Here is a 20,035-nt window from a genome sequence, read left to right on the forward strand (position 1 = left end):
CGCCCAAGAGGTAGGGTGGGTGGTTTATGGTCATTTGGTAGGGTATGGTTGTTTGCCATCATTTAGAGAGGTTGATTACAAGTTGTTAATGGCAATGGTCAAAAGAATACTCTTAACAAAGGAGATTAGATTCAGGATTCTCTTTCTGAAAAAGAAAAGGAGAGATATTGTATAGAAATGATGGGATGAAAGGGTAAATGGTTAAGTCTACTTTTTTGGTTTTTGGTTTTTTTTTAATTTATAAAAAATTTTATTAAAAATTTCCACCACCTCCCCTCCTCTCATTTCCTTCCCCCTCCCCCATACCTCTCCTTTTCCCTCTCCAGTCCAAAGACCAGTCAGGGTTCCTTGCCCTGTGGGAAGTCCAAGGTCCTCCCCGCTCCATCCGGGTCTAGGAAGGTGAGCATCCAAACAGACTAGGCTCCCACAAAGCCAGTACATGCAGTAGGATCAAAACCCAGTGCCATTGTCCTTGGCTTCTCAGCCCTCATTGACCACCATGTTCAGAGAGTCTGGTTTGATCACATGCTCCTTCAGTCCCAGTCCAGCCGTCCATCGCCAGATGAAGGTTCCCTCCAATGGATCTTCTGGTACAGAAATTAAGTATACTTTTGAACAACAAACTAGTCTCAAATATTTTACATTGGTGTGAACTTTTGTATATTAATACAAAATTAAAGTCATTTTTGTTTATATATATACTCTCATTTAAAGCATTTTAACTATGCACCTCACTTAAAAATGCAATGCATAGTTTTAGTCATTGAAAGCTAAATAGGATATAAAGGAAAATAGGTTAGTAATAAGTCATCCATTTACAATCAAACTTACAGTCAGGCTAGGCATGTTTTCAAGGTAAAACAGAGATATAGTTTAAATACATAGAGGCTCTTCAACAGCTTAAAACAGAGAATATGGTGTTTAAAATGTTTTAACAATAAGACTTTTCATAACATTGAAGAATGTCTGTTCCTGGCAGCATAAATTTACTTCGAAAAAGGATGATATATATCTAAGAACCCTTTCATATGTATTTGCTTGCAATATGGCAAAGCTAGCCATTTGGGCAAGGAATTTCCCTTGCCTCAACTGCTGATAGTATGTGTGCTGTACAAACTGGAAACATGACTCAAAAGAAAGCAACTGCTAAATTCTGATAAGGCAGGGCAGAATAATCCTTTAAAAATTCCTGCTTCATCAAAAATCAGGTGTTGGATTAATATCTGGGTCATCAATTCAATTCTATTGGTATTTTTTAAAAAAAATAATCTAATAAATTTTTTAAAATTCCTGCTTCACAGAAAAGTCTATCACATATTTTAGGCCTGTAGACTAAAGGTGGATGCCCCAATGTTACAGAGGAAACTTGGGTGACTATCCAGGAAGCCAGGCTTGGCTGTTATTTCTCATGGTTTTGGAAGTTGCTTGCTCTGCCATTCTTGTTTTTTCAAGTAATATTATATCATTTTTGGGTTTCTGATAGGTTTGAAGACTATGTAGTATATAGTTTTATTTGTTTCCAAATTTAAAAAAAATCTTACATAAGAAATATAGTTAAAAAGGTTAAGAAACATCTAAGAAAATGTTTCCAGGTGTAAAAAGATATTTTTAGTATTGTAATACAAGTTATGATAGAAATTGGTTTTAGTATAAAACTTTGGACTCACCAAGATAGGACAAATAATATAGTACTTTCTCCACATTTGTGAAATATATACAAATTAAACATTGTGAATGTAATTCTTACCTGATAATGGTTCTTATTGTGTATAGTTTTGCTATGTTTTCATAAAACCTTTTCTTTTTGTTTAGACAAAAGGAGGAAGTTTTGTGGGATATTTGTACACTGTGGCAAGATATTGCTGTGATTGGTGTAATAAAAAGCTGAATGGCCAATAGCCAGGCAGTAGGTATAGGCAGAATTTCCAGGGAGAGAACAGAAGAGGAGGAGGAAATGAAGCTTACAGAAGAGATCAACAAGTCATAGAGTGATCAGACCTACAGGATGAAAAAAAGTAAAAAGGCATGATAAAAAATGTAGATTAATATAAATGGGTTGATTTCAGTTACAAGACATAGTGGGACAACTCTAAGCTAAGGCTGTGCTTCATTAAGAATAGGTCTTTGTGGGTTATTGGTGAGCTGCAGGGGGCAAAGAAAAACCTGACTATAGAAAAATTGTCTAACTTTCTATGTTACAAAAAAGCAAGGACAAGATAAAGCAAAGAATTTTGGCATACCTCTTAGATCAAGATTACATAGATTTGATGATTTGTACTCTCATTTTCACCAAAGCAATAATAATAATAATTATTATTCCAAAACATCATCAAAAGGCACAGTGATGATAGACAGAAATCCAGGCAAGGAAAACAAAATTGTTGTTGTCTATATTTCATGAGAATTTCGCCCCAAATTGACTCTATTTGTCAGCTAGAAAAGCCCCATAAGAAATGAAAAGCTGCTGCTCTTCCTGCAGGGGTTATTCTCCCTGGATACCGCCTCTCTCTCCCTGTCCCTTCCCAGCTTGCACCCAGAATCCTCCCCCACTCCCCCTGCCTCATCCTCCCGTCTTTGGGGCCACAAAATCCCACAGCTCAGCCTGTTTGGGCTCTGGGTACCTGGAATTGAGTGCACCCAGGCCGGTGGGAGGTCCCCTCCTTCATTTGACTGCCCGGGGCAAGGTAGGCCTTTGTCTGAGAGCTGCTTGGCCTGCAAGGGGACCTGACAGTCTGCCAGAGGATCCATCATTCTTTGGGGTGTCCTGCTCCAGTTCTAAGGCCATCCACCCAAAGGGATCAGACTCTGGCCTCCAGGCAGGTCTGAGGATTTCTGTGGAGGGGTGCGGGCTCCTTCAGATTGTGCTACCAGGTTCGCTGTGTGGTATTTCATCCCGCCCTGCCCCCACCTTGGCCCTTTATTCTGGGCTGCGACCCTGGGCTGCCTGGAATCCCTGATCCTGTGCCCTGACATTCCATCTGAACTGGTGAGTGAATGCGGACCCTGGGGCAACCTGCCCTGGAAGAGAGCACAGACCCCCTACCCCCACCTCCCTCTGCAGGCTTGTGTCGGTTTCTCCCTTCCCTGTGTGTCTCCCAAGCTTTCCCTAGTGTTCTCAGGTGTCCTGCTCCTGTTCTAAGGCCATCCACCCAGAGGAGTCAGACCCTGGCCTCCAGGCAGGTCTGAGGATTCCTGCAAGGGAGTGTGGGCTTCTTCAGATTGTGATGCAAAGAATAGGTCCTCCTCTGGCACTGGGGAGATCCAACCAGTTTCAGTCACAGCAAAGATTGGTCTAGGACACCAAACGCCTCCGGGCTCCTTTTGAAGGAAGAGATGGGCAGGCGCCAATGCAGGAGCTCCTCCAACAACATGAAAGGCAACATGACATCACCACAAGCCAGACATCCCGAAACAACAAGAATTGAACACCCTACCCCAGAAGATATAGAAGAAACCGACATTAAACAGTACTTTATGAAAATAATAGAGGACCTTAAACAGGAGGTAAAAAACTGCCATAAAGAAATGGAGATGACAAACAAAAAGGTAGACGAAATAAATAAATCTCTCAAAGATACCCAAGAAAAACAAGAAAAACAAGAAAAAGCAATCAAACAGGTAAGGGAAACAGTACAAGACCTGATAAATGAAATGGAGGTATTGAAGAAAACACAATCTGAGGGACGACTGGAAATGGAAACTCTGAGTAAACGAACAGAAACTTCAGAGACAAGTATTTCCAACCTAATACAAGAGATGGAAGAAAGAATCTCGGACTCTGAAGATACTATAGAGGAAATAAACTCACAGATTAAAGAACTAAACAAATCTAACAAATTCTTAATACAAAACATTCAGGAAATCTGGGACACCATGAAAAGACCAAACCTAAGAATAATTGGGGTAGAAGAAGGAGAAGAAAAACAACTCAAAGGCCCAGAAAACATATTCAACAAAATTATAGAAGAAAACTTCCCCAACCTAAAGAAGGATGTTCCTATGAAGGTACAAGAAGCCTACAGAACACCAAATAGACTGGATCAAAAGAAAGCATCCCCACGCCATATAATAATCAAAACACAAAACATACAGAATAAAGAACAGATATTAAGAGCTGCAAAGGAAAAAGGTCAAATAACATATAAAGGGAAACCTATCAGAATTACACCTGATTTCTCAATGGAAACCATGAAAGCCAGAAGAGCTTGGATAGATGTGCTACAGACACTAAGGGAACATGGATGCAAGCCTAGACTACTATACCCAGCAAAGCTTGCATTCACCACTGATGGAGAAAACAAGATATTCCAGGACAAAAACAGATTTAAACAATACGCAGTCACAAATCCAGCCTTGCAGAAAGTAATAGAAGGAAAATCACAAACCAAGGAGTCCAACAACACCCACAATAACTCAGGCATCTAGCGACCCTTCACCAGCACAACTAGAAGAAGGGAAACACACAAACTCTACTACTAAAAATGACTAAAGTTAACAACCACTGGTCATTAATATCACTTAATATCAATGGACTCAATTCACCTATAAAAAGGCACAGGCTAAGAGACTGGATAAGAAAACAGAATCCAACATTTTGCTGTTTACAAGAAACACACCTCAACCACAAAGACAGACACCTACTCAGAGTAAAGGGTTGGGAAAAGGTTTATCAAGCAAATGGCCCTAAGAAACAAGCGGGTGTGGCCATACTAATTTCCAACAAAATTGACTTCAAACTAAAATCAATCAGAAGAGATGGAAAGGGACACTTTATACTCATAACAGGAAAAATCCATCAGAATGAAGTCTCAATCCTGAATATCTATGCCCCTAATATAAAAGCTCCCACTTATGTAAAAGAAACACTTCTAGAACTCAAGGCAGCCATCAAACCACACACACTAATAGTTGGAGACTTCAACACTCCTCTCTCACCAATGGACAGGTCAATCAGACAGAAACCTAACAGAGAATTGAAAGACTTAATGGAGGTAATGAACCAAATGGACTTAACAGACATCTATAGAACATTCCACCCAAATAGGAAAGAATATACCTTCTTCTCTGCGGCTCATGGAACCTTTTCGAAAATTGACCATATACTTGGTAACAAAGCAAACTTCCACAGTTACAAAAAAATATTAGTAACCACCTGTGTCTTATCTGATCACCATGGATTAAAATTAGAATTCAACAACAATGCTACCCCCAGAAAGCCCACAAACTCATGGAAACTGAACAGTCAACTACTGACCCACACCTGGGTCAAGGAAGAAATAAAGAAAGAAATTAAAGTCTTTCTTGAATTTAATGAAAACAAAGACACAACATACTCAAACCTATGGGACACAATGAAAGCAGTGCTAAGAGGAAAGTTCATAGCACTAAGTGCCCACTTAAAGAAAACGGAGAAAGCACTCATTGGTGACTTAACAGCAAACCTGAAAGCTCTGGAAAAAAAAGAAGCAGACTCACCTAGGAGAAGTAGAAGACTGGAAATAATCAAACTGAGGGCAGAAATCAACAAAATAGAAACACAGAAAACAATCCAAAGAATCAATGAAACAAGAAGCTGGTTCTTGGAGAAAATCAACAAGATTGACAAACCCTTAGCCAAACTAATCAAACGGCAGAGGGAGAACACGCAAATTAATAAGATCAGAAATGAAAAGGGGGACATAACCACAGACACAGAGGAAATTCAGAGAATCATTAGATCTTACTACAAAAGCCTGTATGCCACAAAATTGGAAAATGTAAAAGAAATGGACAGCTTTTTAGATAAATACCATATACCAAAGTTAAACCAGGACCAGGTAAATGCTCTAAATCGTCCTGTTAGTCGCGAAGAATTAGAAACTGTTATCAGAAACCTCCCTACCAAAAAGAGCCCAGGACCAGATGGTTTCAATGCGGAATTCTACCAGAACTTCCAAGAAGACCTAATACCTATACTCCTTAAGGTATTTCATAATATAGAAACACAAGAGTCACTGCCAAATTCCTTCTATGAAGCTACAGTTACCCTGATACCTAAACCACACAAAGACTCAACCAAGAAAGAGAATTACAGGCCAATCTCACTCATGAACATTGACGCAAAAATTCTCAATAAAATACTGGCAAACCGAATCCAAGAACACATTAGAAAAATTATCCACTACGATCAAGTAGGCTTCATCCCAGAGATGCAGGGCTGGTTCAACATACGAAAATCTATCAATGTAATCCATCATATAAATAAACTGAAGGAAAAAAACCATATGGTCATCTCATTAGATGCTGAAAAAGCATTTGACAAAATTCAGCACCCTTTTATGATAAAAGTTTTGGAGAGATTAGGGATACAAGGGTCATTCCTAAATATAATAAAAGCTATTTACAGCAAGCCGACAGCGAACATCAAATTAAACGGAGAGAAACTCAAGGCTATCCCACTAAATTCAGGAACACGACAAGGCTGTCCACTCTCTCCTTATCTCTTCAATATAGTGCTTGAAGTTCTAGCAATAGCAATAAGACAACATAAGGGAATCAAGGGGATTCAATTTGGAAAGGAAGAAGTTAAACTTTCATTATTTGCAGATGATATGATAGTATACATAAGCGACCCCAAAAACTCCACCAAAGAACTCCTACAGCTGATAAACTCCTTCAGTAACGTGGCAGGTTACAAGATCAACTCCAAAAAATCAGTCGCCCTCCTATACACAAAGGATAAGGAAGCAGAGAGGGAAATCAGAGAAGTATCACCTTTCACAATAGCCACAAATAGCATAAGATATCTGGGAGTATCTCTAACCAAGGAAGTGAAGGATTTATTTGACAAGAACTTTAAGTCTTTGAAGAAAGAAATTGAAGAGGATACCAGAAAATGGAAGGATCTCCCCTGCTCGTGGATTGGGAGGATCAACATAGTAAAAATGGCAATTCTACCAAAAGCAATCTATAGATTCAATGCAATCCCAATCAAGGTCCCATTAAAATTCTTCACAGAGATTGAGAGGACAATAATCAACTTTATATGGAAAAACAAGAAACCCAAGATAGCCAAAAAAATCTTATACAATAAAGGTACTTCTGGAGGCATTACCATCCCTGACTTCAAACTCTATTACAAAGCTACAGTATTGAAAACAGCTTGGTATTGGCATAAAAACAGAAAAGTTGACCAATGGAATCGTATAGAAGACCCGGATCTTAAACCACAAACCTACAAACACCTGATTTTTGATAAAGGAGCCAAAAGTACACAATGGAAGAAAGAGGGCATCTTCAACAAATGGTGCTGGCATAACTGGATGTCAACCTGTAGAAGAATGAAAGTAGATCCATATCTATCACCATGCACAAAACTCAAGTCCAAATGGATTAAAGACCTCAATATTAATCTGAAGACATTGAGCTTGATAGAGGAGAAAGTGGGAAGTACTCTACAACAAATGGGCACAGGGAACCGTTTCCTGCGCATAACCCCAGCTGCACAGACATTAAGGGCAACATTGAATAAATGGGACCTCCTGAAGTTGAGCAGCTTCTGTAAAGCAAAGGACATTGTCACTAAGACACAAAGGCAGCCTACTGACTGGGAAAAGATCTTCACCAACCCTGCAACTGACAAAGGTCTGATCTCTAAAATATATAAGGAACTCAAGAGACTAGACGGTAAAATGCCAATTAACCCAATTAAAAAATGGGGCGCTGAACTGAACAGAGAATTCTCAACAGAAGAAGTTCGAATGGCCAAAAGACACTTAAGGTCATGCTCAACCTCCCTAGCTATCAGGGAAATGCAAATCAAAACAACTTTGAGATATCATCTTACACCTGTCAGATTGGCTAAAATCCAAAACACCAATAATAACCTTTGCTGGAGAGGTTGTGGGATAAGGGGTACACTCATCCATTGCTGGTGGGAATGCAAACTTGTGCAACCACTTTGGAAAGCAGTGTGGCGGTTTCTCAGGAAATTCGGGATCAACCTACCCCAGGACCCAGCAATTCCACTATTGGGAATCTACCCCAGAGATGCCCAATCATACAACAAAAGCATATGCTCATCTATGTTCATAGCAGCATTATTTGTAATAGCCAGATCCTGGAAACAACCTAGATGCCCTTCAGTGGAAGAATGGATGAAGAAACTGTGGAATATATACATGTTAGAATACTACTCAGCGGTAAAAAACAATGACATCTTGAATTTTGCAGGCAAATGGATGGAAATAGAAAACACTATTCTGAGTGAGGTAACCCAGACCCAAAAAGATGAACATGGGATGTACTCACTCATAATCGGTTTCTAGCCATAATTAAAGGACATCGAGCCTATAAATTTGGGATCCTTGAGAAGATAATAAGAAGGTGAACTCCCAAAAGAAGATATAGTAATCCTCCTGGATATTGGAAGTAGACACGATCCTCAGGCAAAATTGGGAACTTGAGGGCTGGGCGAGACTGGGCCAAGGGAAGATGGGGAGAGAAAAACTTGAAGGGGAGAATGGGGGGAGCTCGGAGGAATGGGGTGCTTGGGATATAGGAAGGGTGGATATGGGAGCAGGGAAGCATATATCTTAATTTAAGGAGCTACCTGAGGGTTGTCAAGAGACTTGACCCTAGAGGGGTTCCCAGGTTTCCAGGGAGATGCCCCCAGTTAGTTCCTTGGGCAGCTGAGGAGAGGGAGCCTGAAAAGACCAGTTCCTATAGCCATACTGATGAATTTCTTGCATATCACCATAGAACCTCCACCTGACGATAGATGAAGAAAATGACAGAGCCCCACATTGGAGCACCGGACTGAGCTCCCAAGGTCCTGATGAGGAGCAGGAGAGAGAACATGAGAAAGAAAGTCAGGACCGTGAGGGAACTTCCTGCTGGCGACAGATGGGGAAGGTGACTGAGCCCCACATTGGAGCACTGGACTGAGCTCCCAAGGTCCTGATGAGGAGCAGAAGGAGCGAGAACTTGAGGGAGAAAGTCAGGAACGAGAGGGGTGCGTTCACTCATGGAGACGGTGGGACAGAACTAATGGGAGATCACCAACTCCAGTTGGAATGGGACTGATGGATCATGCGACCAACCCCGTCTCTCTGAATGTGGCCAACAGCGGGGGCTGACTGAGAAGCAAAGGACAATGGCTCTGGGCTCTGATTCTTCTGCATGGACGGGCTCTGTGGGAGCCTTCTCAGCTTGATTGATCACCTTCCTGGACCTGGGGGGAGTTGGGAGGACATTGGTCTTAGCATAGAGTGGGGAACCCTGATGGCTCCTTGGCCTTGAGAAGGAGGGAGGGGAGGTATGGGTGGAGGGGAGGGGAGGGGAGGGAAGGGGGAGGAGGAGGGGAGGGAGGGGGGAGGAGGAGGGAAGGAGATGGAAATTTTTAAATATAAAAAAAAATAAAATGGGGAGGATGACAAAAAAATGCTAACAAATAAAATGCAAATACACATCTAAAAAAAAAAGAAATGAAAAGCTCATCAAATGCAACCCCTAACTTTGCACTCATTTTGTATGTCCCTCATTTCTAACTATCTGACCATGATCGAGCCCTTCTCTGTATATGTGTTCATTTTGCATAGATTTGACTTTAATGCAGTCTTAATTTTAATTTATTTTCTTCCCAAAATACTTTTGCACTTTCTGCTTTGTCATGCCATTTGTCACTGAAGATAGAAGGAACTGATACACCTGCTTAAGGGTTCATTTTGCACTTTACCTTGAGTGCAATAAGCAACCACTAGCATATGGTCCATAAAATCTGACATAACAGCGGCATATGGGAAAGATAAACCTGAATGGGAAACCAGGTAGAAAGAGGAGCATGAGAGTTCTGAGGGTAAAGACATCCGTTCATTAATTCATCCACTAAATAGATAGCATGTTCCAATTGAATGTGCACATAAATGTGCAAATAAAGTCCTAAAATTAGGGTAGGAACTAGTGCAGATTTTGCACTCATAAAACTGAGAATTTAGTAAAGTAATTGCCAAGGGGAAAAAGTAATGAATAATTATAATGTACAAGAACTGTAAAAGGAAAAAGAAAATAAGAGGGAGGAGAGAAGGATATAAGTGGCAGTAAGCTATTATGTAAAATTGAAGTAAGAGGTATCCTTTATATAGGTAGGACAAATATGGCAAGGCTTCAAGGAGAAGAAGAACCCTGTTCTCATAGGGGATTCTATAGCTGGAAATACAGTAGGTGGAGAAGGGAGATAAAGGTAGTGTTTGGCTGACAGAAATGATACTTAAAATCAGTGATAGCCAGGGTTTAGTGAAATTTGGGGGTCATAACTGAGACTGTAGATTGTAGCCAACTGTGGTAGCACAGAGTAAGACTCCAGCTAATGTGGAAGCTGAAGAAGGAAAATCTCAAGTTCAAGACCAGCCTGGCAACACAACAAAAACACTTTCTAAAATGATGTAGAACCATTTGCATTGTGGATGCAGTCACTTGGAAGAGCACTGGTCAGCCATACATGAATTTCTGGGTTCTGTTATCAGCCATAGATATATCACGCATGGTGGCAAATGGAGGCAGAAGGATTAGGAGTTTAAAGTTTTCCTTAGCTGTTTAATGAGTTGGAGGGTTACATAAGCTTTGTGAGACCTGACTCTAAATACAATTCAATAAGGTAACTATTCCTAAAAAGAAATTCTACTGGCCACACAGGATTTATTCTATTTGCGACATTAAACCAGCAAACCCCTTTAAGCAGCATAACAATGTAATTTATGATTTCCAACTTCCCCTCCACTTTCCATGTACAGAAAAAAGAGTCGAGACAAAATAAAGAGAAAGCATACCATTACTGTAGTCTTCTAACTAAGAATTGATGGTCTGGCATCAAGGTACTTGGTTACCAGCAACTCCTGGGGAATTAATGTCAATCTCTGAGTCCTTCAGGTTGGAAGAAGAGGCCGGCTCCTGAAAGTAGTCCTCTGAGATCAAAGCTGTGATACATGTTTGTATGTGTGTGTGTGTGTGTGTGTGTGTTTCAAATGAGTTGACAAAACTTAAACTAACATAGAAACACCAAGTTAGTAAAGAGAAAAGTTCCAGATGCATGTGGCTAGTAGAATTAATAGTGCCTTTAGGATAGCAGCCACAGGCCGGGTGAAAAGGGGCAATGGTTAATGAGCCTTTGCAAATGATTTTTCAATTACACTGAAGCCATTATTTTTCAAACACGAATATTTCCTTGATTCTATTAAAAGAATAGCTTAAGCACTGTAATGGTTTCATTATATATTTCTAAGAGTACTGATTTGAATATATATATATATATATATATATATATATTATTTGTATTTATTCACGCATTCTGTTTGGCAAGTTTTCTGAATGTTTTTGGAGAATTAGCTTCTCATCAGATATAGACACTATGTTTATCATGTCAGCTGTATCTGATATCAGTGATTTTTTTCTACCTTTGTGTTTTTAATATTTTTGGGGGGTTTTATGAGACAGCATTTCATAAGGAACACATGGCTGTCCTTGAACTTGCTGACCTTGGACTTGAAGAGATCCACCTGCCTCTGCCTCCTGAGTGATGGGACTTGAGTTCTGGGATTAAAGGCAAGCACAACCACTGCCTGGCTTTACTTAGAATCTGATTTTTCTATACATGCATGGTTAAAATTTGAGTAGCTTTGAGTTCATCACTTCAATTCTGACTCTCCTCTCTATTCCAAGTGCTGTTATACTGTGATACCGCTTATTATAAGTTGTTTCAGTATATGTATAGACTTAATCTAGTCAGTTTTTTTCCTAACATATGGTGAAAATGTGTTAATTTTACTCCAAAACTGTTAAGGTGGTTTCCCAAAATTATTTGTTGAATAATCATTCCCTCTTCTCCTGTTATATGAAGCCCTACTCCACAGTGTACTAAATTTGATATGCATTATTTGAGATTTCTCTCAGACTTTGATTCTGTTACTTTGACACAGATTTTGGAGGGTAAATTTTTGTCTCTGTGTGAATGTACATGTGTGAACATGTATCTATGGGTGGGTTGCATATGTATGTGTGTGCGTATGTGTGTGTGTGTATGTGTGTGTGTGTGAGAGAGAGAGAGAGAGAGAGAGAGAGAGAGAGAGAGAGAGAGAATATACATTATACATGTGCACATATAAAAGCCTTCCATTTACTGCTATCACCAAGGATTTGCTCTGGAGATTAAGGATAACTATTTATTCTTTCTGGATAACACACTTCATGTTTTGATGATTAGTTTTCTATATAAGTAGCAAATTATAACACACACACACACACACACACACACACACACACATATATATATATATATATATATATATATATATTTCATAGAGTTTCTTTTAAAGGTTAAATGTTTTAAATTCTATAGGTGTCCAGATAGATGTTTTTCTCTCACCAAGCACCTAGAATCAATATAAAATATTATACCTAATGAGGTCCTGTTGATATTTTATACATGTATTCAATGTACTGTCTGAGACAGCAGCCTTCATGTCACATAAATTTAGGTAGCTTCAAAATATGATTAATTATTCATTAACCAATAAAAGCAACACATATCTAGAAGGACTTCCCACACCAATGGACTTTTGGAGAAACCACTGACATACTTTCTATTTCTTGGAAGGGTTTCCCTTATTGTTTTTCATGGCTTCCCATGATTCACTTGGGGTCCCCTGTAACAAACTGGAAACTCAAGTGGAAAACTCCAATGAAGCAGGACTCAGACATATTACACGCGTCCTACAAATGGCACAGGTCAAGTGAGATGGACCACACGTGAAGCAGGTAATAGCACCATGTAGAACTGCACTGGGTATTTGCCTGTGTCAAATAGATTTTTTGTGCTCTATCAGAGGTTAGTGCCCATGAGACACAGTTGTCTCATGTGTAAGAAGAAAAATTCACCCATAGTCCTGAATATATGTGGTTTTATCCTGTCAAAGGCAAACCGAAATGCCTTACTAATGGCTGTTGTTCTGTAATAATAAGAGACTGCTCATTCATTTCCTGGTCACCTAGACCCAAATATTCACACAGAAACTATTTTTATTACAACACTGTTTGGCCAGTAGCTTATGCATATTTCTAGCTAACTCTTATATCTTGAATTAACACTTTTCTATTAATCTGTGTTAGCCACAAGGCTGTGGGCTACTGGAAAAAGTTCTGGCATCTTTCTCCTTAGGCGGCTATGTAGCATTTCCCTGACTCTACCTTCTTTTCTCCTTTATCTCTGCTTGGAATTCCTGCTTTGCTCTATTCTGCCATGCCATCAGCCCAGAGCAGATTCTTTATTAAACCATAGTAACAAACACATGATTCTCTTACCTACTTCATATTGTTTTTCAAGACAGGGTTTCTTTTAGTAGCCTTGGCTTCCCTGGATCTTGCTCCTTATGCCAGGTTGACCTCATGGTCAGGGATCTCCCTATCTCTGCCTACTAAGTGTTAAGATTAAAGGAGTGTGCTACCATGCACACAATAAATACCTTAATAATGTGTTCTCTCTATCACTTTATTTTTATCCCACAAAGAGATTCAAGCCAGTGCAGTTCTTATTGTCAAATGAAACTTACAAAATAATCTCTCCTGTGTATAGGCCTCCGATAAAGGCCAAGAAATACACCATAGAAAGTGACCCCAAACCTTCCCATTACAATGCTCCTTCATATCTACAGTTCACAAATCTGTTTATGCTTCTCGAATATAGTCCCTTCATCATAACCCAAATAAATAAATAAATAAATAAATAAATAAATAAATAAAGAAGTTAAGGTCATAAACCTGTCAGAGTTGTTCATAATGGAGCATTGTTATTAGCTACTGAGACAAATATATGCACACCATCTATGAATGTGCCTCACTATATGAGACCAGAGAGGTGGGTATTATCTTGTTTTGAAATGAATCTGTCAAGTTGTAAGGAAATCTCTATTTCACATTTCTTTGGCCTGCATTTGTGTAAGAATTGTAGGACTTATGTGACATGGGCTGATACAAAAATAAGTCTGTGAAGACACAGAGCACTTGAGATCAAGTTCTGGTCCAGTCTTGCTGAGCAGTGTATAGACCATTGCTGCAACTCTGTCCTCTCATATCTAAAATGGAGATTGAGTTGTTATGATGATTATATGCATAAGAAACAGTCTCCAATACTTTTAGCAACTATCGCTCAAATAGTAAGAGCTCAAGAATATGTTTGTTATTATTAATGAGAGTCTTAGAAAAGTAGAATTCTGCAAAGGAAGTGTTGCTCTAGTTTCCTAGTGGAGAGAACTGGTGCAGCTTCAGTGAATGTATAAAGGCAGAGAAGCAGTCCTGCCAGAGGAGAGGGGAACTTTAGTCCTCCGCAACTCCTAGGGCACCAGGTTTGTGGGTTTGCTGAACCTTTTCTTTAGTTCTGGGAGATACCCACAACCTTTAGGTGAGGATGGCCGTATGTGCAGTTCTTCTTATTTATTTAAAAGTATTTTATTTCAGTTTACATACAAACCACAGTTCCCTCTTCCTTCTTTCCTCCCATTCCCCCTCCCATTCACTCCACCCAACCACCCATCCACTACTTAGAAAGGGCAAGACCTCCCATGGGAAGTCAACAAAGTCTAGCATATCAAGTTGAGGCAGGACCAACCCCCTCTCCCCTGTACTGAGGCTGAGTAAAGTATCCACAGGGAATGGGCTCTAAAAGGCCAGTTCATAGACTGGGGATAAATTCTGGTTCCAACGCCAGTGGGCCCTCAGACTGCTAAAGTCACAGAGATATCACCCATATTCTGTATAGGCCTAGTTCAGTCCTATACAGGTTCCCCAGCTATCAGTCCAGAGTCAGCGATCTCCTACTATCTCCGGTCAGCTATCTGTTAAGAAATACTCATTATACATACCTAACAATTCTCTTACAAAACAAATAAAATTGTCCCTGCTCCAAAATTGTCCTCAAGAAGGATATGAAATATTCAACAAATGTATCTGTAATACATTTGTAATAAATTTTGCTAATGAAAAAAAAATAAATCACAGGTAAAGCTCAGGGCACAGAGATATTCAGATAGAGGGAGTGCAGTCTCTTACAGGTCCATGGAGGCCTCCCTGTCTACAAAGTTCAGCAATGGTAAGAAAGGCAATAACAGTCCATTCATCGAAAATATCAACAACTAATTCTGCCTTTATCCTTAAGTTGCCTTTCCTTTGCAATAATGTTCTTTAGGGGTATGTGGAAGGATGGATTCTCCAAAGAAAATGTCACTGACTGACATTTAGAAGCACTGCAGTTTCTAGTTATGACTGTTCCTTTGCTTTGCCTCCATCGTAGCAAGAGACAAAGAAGCCACAGGGAAGGGATGGCAAGAGGTATTCACTTGCAAAATGAGAGGATGCAGGAAGAGTTATTCCTGAAAATGAAATGGACTAGTCAGCTGCTCCTGAAAAGAAACATCAACTACGGAGAATAAAAACTCCTAACCATACTATGTGTGTACCACATTTTTCTTTTCTCAGAAGTCTTGCATTGGGGAAATGCTGTAATCTTTCTACTCATTGAAATGTGGAAACTGAGGCACATATTTAGGTATAAAAGTGACAATTTGTAAGGCAAGTGTCAAGATTCAAATTCAGCTGCTAATAGCCAGGCCTGGTGGGGACTTCCATAAACCCAAGCACTTAGAAATTAGAGGTAGGTGGTTCTGGAGTTCCAGGCCAGTCTCAGCTTCATACCAAATCTAGAGCCAAATCTATCTAGATGAGATCCTGCTTCAAGAAACAGAAAAAGCAGAGAGATTAAACAACCATATTTAAGTTGTTTATTCTGCGCCTAACTCTCACATTCCCTTGACATATGGAAGAACCTAGTGCAAGCAAGAACTTCCACACAGCAGTTGCTCAGAGAAAGGAACACTCCCAGGATCCTCATTTGACTTTGGCCTTGGTGCTATGGGGTGTGCACTTAAAATAAGCTTCTGATTTGTGCTTTTTTATACTTCTTAGAAAACTCAGTATAGATAGAAGTGGGGTAACCTTTGACTTAGCTTGGCTAGAATATTTTTCTTTTCCATGCTGAATAGACAGATGCCCATGGTCTAGCCTTCAATTTGTGAGTCTGTTTTATATCTAGGTGTTTTAAATTGAACAAGTTGTTGCTTTCTGTCAAATCATTGTCAATGAGGTAAAAAGACAGTGATGTCAGAGTCCAGTATCTAGATACATAAAAAATTAAAAGGAAAAGGATGATTGTACATACGCCCTCCTAGAACTAGTGTGGCAGCAGTGTGACACTTGCTGAGGTCATTAGAGTACCTGGTACACAGTAGGTTCTTGTCAACTGTTGGTGGCTAAAGAAAGCTGCTATTCATTACAGACATCGGTGAATCAAAATGCAATGGACTGTGCCATCGAACATCATATTTAATTTTTAAAAATCATCTTGCAAAGTAAGTGGAAAATGTTTTTGCATTTGCAATAGAGCAGAAAACAAGGCAATTATGGATATCCAGAATTGACTATAATCACCAGTCAGAGGCAAAGAATTACAACAACACCAAGTCCTAAAGGCAAGCAGATGAAGTTTAGATTGAAAGCCCAGTCTATCTTAGGTGACTGGAGAGTATGAAGACACTATAAGTATATCAGGATGGTGCCTTAATATGGAACTGGGGAGAAAAAACTTTCATAAGGCTTCCTAAGGCAGATTTTAGGAAAGGTAACTCCCAAAAATATTTTCTGTCATATCGTCAACAACAAAACCTATATGAATTTACCCCTTGGTTTATAGAACACTGGAACTGCTAATGTGTTATCTTATGTAAACTTTACAAGAAAATTTGCAGGTTAAAGAAAAGCATATGATAGACAAATTAAGTGAGTCTCAGAATGGAGTGGTCCCCTTCAGGTGCCTATGGTAGAAGCATGTAGATACAGAGAGAAAGCAGGATGCCTTAAGAAGCTAATATGTGCTGGCTATTTTTCATACTTTGTCTTCTTTGATCCTTAAAACAACCCTCCCATTAAATGTGTTCCCAGAGTTTGAGAAATCAGCCCCTAATCACATGGATTTAAATGGCAGAGTTACAAAGAGTGTCCTGGTGTGTCTGAGTCTGCAGGAAGAAAACCAGGCAAATCCCCTGTAATCACAGATGCATATTCGTTGTTTCAGACTGTCAGTCTTGGGTGAAAAATCAATGGTCAAAGTCTTGCCTAATGACCCAGCCTCTTTCTTTCAACAATGTGTGAATACATTCGTTGTGATCATTTGTTGTACATAATCATCAGCAACCTGCCAGGTAAACAGCTAATTATTTTGCTTTTGTTATAAGCAAATAGAAGTCCCTGTCTGTGAAGTGACAAATGAGACCTGATCAGCTGAGAAACAATTGCTCCCGGCTTACATACTCCCAGGAGTCGAAGAAACAGTGGCTTAATGGATGAGCAACTGCAAAACAGAAAAATTACATTTGTGTGGTTTCTTTAGAAATAGAAAACATTCATTGCCCTAATTTTTTTTTTAGCAATGTTTGAATTAGGTTTAGGTACTAGAAACACACACACACACACACACACACACACACACACACACACACACACACGGAATGCTCATGTCATTTTCAGGATTCTTCCATATATTAAAGTAGCCCTTAAGAAGAGAAGCATGCCATGAACTCCAGGTGAACATTATTCAAGAGTTGCATCCTCAACCCTGTAGCCTTGTTGAGGACAACGGTGTGCACTCAAACGTTTCCCAAGACGCACATCTCACAAGCTCCCTGGATCATTCAGATTATACATGAACTTTGTGATATCCTAAGTGGGTATCAACAAGATCCGAATGTGTATTTTGGAACAATTTGATTTATCTCTTTTCAGTTAAAGCATCTCTTCTATAAAATAAGGATAATATTTAGTCACTGGCTGGAATTAGCTAAAATAACAAAGAGCCAGCTGGAAAGACCAAACAGCTAACTATGCATGGCACACTTATGTCCTTCTTGTAGAAAGGACAAAGCAAGTTCAATGGCAGAAAGATGTCCCAGCAATGTCACACCCCTGTCAAGACCTTGTTTATGGACTTTTTAACTTCCCAGATATTTTAAAGGGATAAAGTTCTGGGGAAAAGGGATCAACCAAAGAGCAGAGTAAATACAGCTAAACGGCTTTGTGCAGATTCGGCTCGTGCTCTTGTAAGGAGCTTATTCACTCCAGTTTTAGGAAAACAGGAAGTAATAAGATTAGCAATCCAAAGCTCAAATGAAAACATAATGTCAAATCTAGTCCAAGTAGGATTAGAACTCAGAAAAGAGATTGAAGTACTCAATAAAATTAAAGGGAGATGAACAGTCCTGTAATAGGTCTGAGGCAATCCCTCACCATGATTCTCTAAATCCTAGCAGAACTCTACCTGCAAAATACTAAATTAAGAGCACCATTTAGGAAGCCCAGAGTTGAGGAAGAAAAACGGGTGTGGAATGTCAGGAGTATGTGCTATAATGAGTCACATGACATTTGCCACAAGAGACTTCGCAGGAAATGGGAAGGGGGCTTACTAACTTTCTGACTGGGGGCACTGAGTAGAAATAGACCCCTAGACCTGCTTATAGAGTTTATCCTCTTCGGAAGATACTGGATATAAAAAGAGTCAGAGAAAAATAGCTATATATTGTTTATTGTTTATGCTTATACAGTTATATTATTTACTACAAAATAACTGATTCAAATTTTAAAATAACCAATTATCTATACAGCCATATGACATAAATTACTTAAGTAATAAAATTTCAGGTGAGATATACATGTCAATAAAACAAACTCAATGCACAGGCATGTTATAGAAAAGTATTGGCAGATATTTTAAAAATAGGCCTAAGTAGTATGCATGTGTGTGTGTGCGCGCATGTGTGTGTGTGTTCGTGTATATATGTGTGAATTACAGTTCATACAGATTTCACTGACTGATTTTAAATAAGTAGCAAAATTACTTTACAAATACATATGCCTCTCCAAAGACAAATAGCCCATAGGAAATGAAATTGGTAATAGGGGAAATTAATTGTAATTTTTACTATAGTGCACAAGTAGTATAGGTTCCTTTGCTTTACCTTACTGATAAAGTGTTTTGCTTCAAGTTGGAAAACGTCAAAGAATTCACTTCAAGTGTGCATAGTAGGATCCTGAGAACCAGGACCAAAGGCAGCCAAATTATTGAGGAAATCACTGAGTTCTCAACAGGAAACCTTAAACATTTCACGTTATCCCTTCTTTCTGGAGCTATTATCACAAATCTAGTAGGTTCCAAAATTTAAAATAAAAATATACAAATGTATAGATACCTAAATATGTAAAATACACTTCAAAGTAAGTTCAGGATCATTTATGAATACATCTGTTGAGTCCACTCCCAGGAGCATGATGGTACTAACAAATAGCTTATATTTAACACTGAGTATGACTTATAGTATTATAAATGATTGTTGATTATTTAATTCATATTTTACTATATTGTATAAACACTTAACATGGGATCTCTTCTCTTAATAACTGTTTACGTGTACAATACAACATTATTAATGGGAAGCACAAAGTTGTATTTCTCAGTCTTTTTGCCTAATATCATGTTTGGCATGATGCTGTATAGGAGGTTTCCAGAGCTTGCTCTTGCCTAACTGAAAATAACCTGCTTCATTCCTAACCCAGGCTCCCCTCTCACAAGGTGTTTGCCAAACCATTTTATTCTTTGGTTCTGCAAATATACCAGTTTATTGGCCAAACCAACGAAATCCTGGAGCTTTTATATTTCTGTTACTGGGATACTTCCATACATTAATATCCTTGAGAGTCATCCAAATCCATTTACTGATACTGAAGAATTTCTTCCTTTATACATGTTAAAGAGTATCCTCCCACATTCATGCAATCCATTTTATTTATTCATTCATCTTTCCACAGCACAGAGGTGTCTTCATCTTTTATTATGGCATATAATTAACAGGGGAGATGTCTTCAGTTGTCAAGATACTGATATCAGTTATTTTGGGGTAATATTTAG

Source organism: Arvicola amphibius, chromosome 15 (genome assembly GCF_903992535.2).
Source record: "Arvicola amphibius chromosome 15, mArvAmp1.2, whole genome shotgun sequence".
NCBI lineage: Eukaryota > Metazoa > Chordata > Mammalia > Rodentia > Cricetidae > Arvicola > Arvicola amphibius.